Source organism: Lepidochelys kempii, chromosome 2, assembly GCF_965140265.1.
Source record: "Lepidochelys kempii isolate rLepKem1 chromosome 2, rLepKem1.hap2, whole genome shotgun sequence".
Lineage (NCBI taxonomy): Eukaryota > Metazoa > Chordata > Testudines > Cheloniidae > Lepidochelys > Lepidochelys kempii.
In genome coordinates, this window is record NC_133257.1 from 100,483,167 (window position 1) to 100,488,974 (window position 5,808).

Here is a 5,808-nt window from a genome sequence, read left to right on the forward strand (position 1 = left end):
CAGGACCAATTCCCAGTTAAATCATCCCAGCCAGGGCTTTGTCAAGCCTGACCTTAAAAACCTCTAAGGAAGGAGATTCTACCACCTCCCTAGGCAACGCATTCCAGTGTTTCACCACCCTCTTAGTGAAAAAGTTTTTCCTAATATCCAATCTAAACCTCCCCCACTGCAACTTGAGACCATTACTCTTCGTTCTGTCATCTGCTACCATTGAGAACAGTCTAGAGCCATCCTCTTTGGAACCCCCTTTCAGGTAGTTGAAAGCAGCTATCAAATCCCCCCTCATTCTTCTCTTCTGCAGGCTAAACAATCCCAGCTCCCTCAGCCTCTCCTCATAACTCATGTGTTCCAGTCCCCTAATCATTTTTGTTGCCCTTCGCTGGACTCTCTCCAATTTATCCACATCCTTCTTGAAGTGTGGGGCCCAAAACTGGACACAGTATTCCAGATGAGGCCTCACCAATGTCGAATAGAGGGGAACGATCACGTCCCTCAATCTGCTCGCTATGCCCCTACTTATACATCCCAAAATGCCATTGGCCTTCTTGGCAACATGGGCACACTGCTGACTCATATCCAGCTTCTCGTCCACTGTCACCCCTAGGTCCTTTTCCGTAGAACTGCTGCCTAGCCATTCGGTCCCTAGTCTGTAGCTGTGCATTGGGTTCTTCCGTCCTAAGTGCAGGACCCTGCACTTATCCTTATTGAACCTCATCAGATTTCTTTTGGCCCAATCCTCCAATTTGTCTAGGTCCTTCTGTATCCTATCCCTCCCCTCCAGCGTATCTACCACTCCTCCCAGTTTAGTATCATCCGCAAATTTGCTGAGAGTGCAATCCACACCATCCTCCAGATCATTTATGAAGATATTGAACAAAACCGGCCCTGGTTCTGCTCGTGACCATGTGCCTGTTTGCAGAAAGGGATAGAAATAGAGGTCAGTGAATGGACTGAGACTGCATAAATCTGATAGATAGCTAACAGGCCCATAAAACCAGTTATGTGTGTTCAATAATAGAGCACACCAGCATTTTAAGTAGATTTCAGGCTGCCATAGGGCACAACAAGAGCACAGAATTTTAACAAGGCTTGTACTGTGGTATTCCCAATGGTAATAGACCCATAGGAGGGGTGAATAAGCCTACGAGTCTATTAAAGTGCCTCTTAGCCTTAAACAACAGTCAGATATAACTGTAAATGTGCAATGTGCCCTTAAATTGCTTTGAGGAAACTTGGTGTGAAGCAGACAGCTTGAGAGCACTTCCTATTATCTTGGGAAGTAGCTGAGAGAGGAAAACACTGTGAGGACAGAGAGGCAAAAGCACATACTGTGTTACCTGGATGTGCTGGCTTGAGTAATATATGTTCCTTGATCCAAGTACACTCTCCAGACTTTAACTTCAGCAGCCTTCCTATTCACCGGAAGATATGAAAGGAGAAAGGACCCTGCTGACACCAGTACCTTAAACCTTCCAAGTCATTACCCTGGGATTAATATATTTAAGGTAAGCAATGTCATTGTAATCAAACTATCAGCAAGTATACTGTGTATGTAGGTGCACAAGAATTTCTTTGATAGGCAGACAGGGCATGAACTATGTAAAGGGTTAAAGACAGCATTCCTTGGATGAGGATTTCACCCTAAACAAGATAGCCTTTTAAACTGTCACCAATTCACTGAAGCCATTGTGTGCAGAAAACAAAATAAACCCAATTCAAAAATCAATTGTCTATCAATTTATATATGATAAAAATATTCCTTTCATTTTAACAATCAATCTCATTCAATGGGAGACAGGGCTTATTAATCAGAGAGCTGGGCTTTGTTGGGATTCCCTCTGAGACCTCTTTCCACTCGGCTTCCCAAAAACTCAGTTTGACTTCAAACTCTGTTACTCAGATATGTTTATCTGTCATACAGCAGTGCTTCACTGATTAGATTTAAACGCGGGGAGTTGGGCAGTAAATGTAGTGTACATGACAGCACCGGAGTTACACAAAAACTCTCTCTCTTTATTCATAGACATAGAATCGTAGACTATCAGGGTTGGAAGGGACCTCAGGAGGTCATCTAGTCCAACCCCCTGCTCAAAGCAGGACCAATCCCCAGTTTTTGCCCCATATCCATAAATGGCCCCTTCAAGTATTGAACTCACACAACCCTGGGTTTAGCAGGCCAAAGCTCAAACCACTGAGCTATCACTCCCACCCCCAAGCTTTACTATGTTTACACATCTTATTGCATTTGCTATACATTGCATCATATGCTCCAAGTTTCTAATGTGCCAGGGGTGCTGCCCACCGGCTCCACCCCAGGCTCTACCCACACTCCACCCTACTCCCAAGGCTCTGCCCCCTCCCTGCCTCTTCCTGCCCCAGTTCTGCCCCGCCTCTTCCCTGCCACTTCCTGGATCGTGGCCCCACTCCACCCCTTGCTCTGCCCTGTGGCTCTGCCCCGCTCAGCCTCTTCCCCTGAGGCCCCGCCCACCACTCACAGGAGCCAGTGGCCTGCACGTGGGTGAGGGGGAGGGGGCAGAGAGAAGGGAGCAGCGGGCAGGTGGGAGGGGCAAAGAGGAGCGAGCAGTGCGGGGAAGAGAGGAGCAAGCGGTTAGCAGAGCCTTGGAGGGAAGAGACCAAGTGGGGATGGGGCCTCAGAGCAGAGCTATGGGGCAAGGTCCAGGCACCGGAGCTCCTCTGAGTGTGGACATGGCGCCATTGTAAACCTGATACTGATCTGATGACTTTTAGGTGGCTTAATAAGTGAAGTAAGTCCATTTCCCTGAGAGCAGGTGTTCTCAGCCACAGAAATCACTCCCACTATTGTCACTAATGTGTACGTTTGCCCTTGAGTCCTGCAAGTTGTTCCACACAGAGTCCTGCACCTGTGCAGAGCCCCACTGACTTCAGTGGATCTCTGCATGAACAAGGGGTCCACCTGCATGGAACAATTTGCAGGACTGAGGCATTTGTTGATAATTTTGACAGAGGCCAAAGACTGAATGGTTATGAAGACCCCGAGAAACAGACCCTCCAGGTCAGGTTGATACAGATATGAGTGCTGGGGAATTTTTCAGCACTGCCACCCATGCTGTACCTATTTCCTGATAAAATGAGAACTTGAGTCTCCATGGCTGCCAAGCCAGCAGCTTCCACCAGGACTTATTTCACAAACCCACAGGCTGACATGGGATCTTTCACTTCCTCTCACAGACCGACACCCACAAAGCTCCGTGTGATATCTTTCTTTCTCACACACACTCAACAGTATGGATATGACACTGGGCTAAGAGTCAGAAGACTCGAGTTTTCTTTCTGTCTGTGCCACTGATTTGCTGTGTGACCTTGAACAAGTCACCTAACCTCTTTCTAGGTCAGTTAATCTATCTCTAAATTAGGGATGATTATGCCTCATCATCTTTATATAGTGCCCTGAGATCTGTGGATGAAACACTATTTAAAGGCAACGTATTTATTGTTTTTAATAAAGCAGATGATGGATTTGGAACCCCGTGCTAATTCATACTCAATGCAGAAAATGCAGTGCTGACAGAGCTGCCCAGTAATAGGCACCATCTTTAGAACAGACTGTTTAGCTATCCAGGGTAACCAACGTTACAACTTTACTGCAAATCTCACAGTATTTGATAAAAAGAAAAGGAGTACTTGTGGCACCTTAGAGACTAACAAATTTATTTGAGCATAAGCTTTCGTGAGCTACAGCTCACTTCATCAGATGCATGCAGTGGAAAATACAGTGGGGAGATTTTATATACACAGAGAACATGAAACAATAGGGGTTACCGTACACACTGTAAAGAGAGTGATCAGGTAAGGTGAGCCATTTACCAGCAGGAGAGAAAAGAAAGAGAGAGAAAAAAAACCTTTTGTAGTGATAATCAAGGTGGGCCATTTCCAGCCGTTGACAAGAACGTGTGAGGAACGGCCGGGGGGGGGGGGAGGGGAGGTGGGGGGGAATAAACATAGGGAAATAGTTTTACTTTGTGTGATGACACATCCACTCCCAGTCTTTATTCAAGCCTAACGTAATGGTGTCCAGTTTGCAAATTAATTCCAATTCAGCAGTCTCTCCTCAGACAGAAACAAACACCTAAAGATCTCTATCAAGAGTTCTTACAACTACAATACCCACCTGCTGAAGTGAAGAAACAGATTGACAGAGCCAGAAGAGTATCCAGAAGTTACCTACTACAGGACAGGCCCAACAAAGAAAATAACAGAACGCCACTAGCCATCACCTTCAGCCCCCAACTAAAACCTCTCCAGCGCATCATCAAGGATCTACAACCTATCCTGAAGGACGACCCATCACTCTCACAGATCTTGGGAGACAGGCCAGTCCTTGCTTACAGACAGCCCCTCAACCTGAAGCAAATACTCACCAGCAACCACACACCACACTACAAAAACACTAACCCAGGTACCTATCCTTGCAACAAAGCCCGTTGCCAATTGTGCCCACATATCTATTCAGGGGACACCATCATGGGGCCTAATCACATCAGCCACACTATCAGAGGCTCGTTCACCTGCACATCTATCAATGTGATATATGCCATCATGTGCCAGCAATGCCCTTCTGCCATGTACATTGGCCAAATTGGACAGTCTCTATGTAAAGGAATAAATGGACACAAATCAGACATCAGGAATTATAACATTCAAAAACCAGTCAGAGAACTGGTCACTCGATTACAGACCTAAAAGTGGCAATTCTTCAACAAAAAAACTTCAAAAACAGATTCCAACAAGAGACTGCTGAATTGGAATTTATTTGCAAACTGGACACCATTACATTAGGCTTGAATAAAGACTGGGAGTGGATGGGTCATGACACAAAGTAAAACTATTTCCCCATGTTTATTCCCCCCCCCCCCACGCCATTCCTCACATGCTCTTGTCACCTGATGGAAATGGCCCACCTTGATTATCATTACAAAAGGTTTTTTCTCTCTCTCTCTCTCTTTTCTCTCCTGCTGGTAATAGCTCACCTTACCTGATCACTCTCTTTACAGTGTGTATGGTAACACCCATTGTTCCGTGTTCTCTGTGTATATAAAATCTCCCCACTGTATTTTCCACGGCATGCATCTGATGCAGTGAGCCGTAGCACACAAAAGCTTATGCTCAAATAAAGTTGTTAGTCTCTAAGGTGCCACAAGTCCTCCTTTTCTTTTTGCGGATACAGACTAACACGGCTGCTACTTGAAACCTGTCATTATGCAAGACAATATTTGATGTTTTTCTTAAAGCTCCAACTGCTGGAATAATGCAATTACATAAGAATTTCACCTTTCATTAAAAACGAACACTAATTTTCTTGCCCTCAGGAACAGAGTGCATCCTAAAGACTAAACAACCAGAGTCAAATAAAGAGAGCCCCAAAGGTGTCATTTTAAAAAAATCCCTATGGTTTCTAAACTAATCTCATGGGGTTTGGTTGTTGTTTTTTAACTGATTTGTGATTTGTGATCACTTGGGGTTGAGAATTCCAATAGCAGCGGAAGACTCCAGGGCAGATTGTGCTCAGCAGGGGACGAGCTGAACCCTTTCCTCATTAATTTACATTCTCCTCCCTCCCCTTCTCCAGGATCCTCTCCCCGTATCCCCGGGTCCCTGGCTGTGGCTTCCGCTGGAAGGAGCCACCAGAGGAGTCACTAGAGAGCCGCAGCCCCCGTCCAGCTCCCTCCTTTCCCCCTGAACCTGCCGCTCTCTGCGAATCCCGTTGCCCTGCCCCACCCGGGAGGTAGCCACGCCCCCTTCCTTTCTGACGTGTTCCTGGTTCTTCTT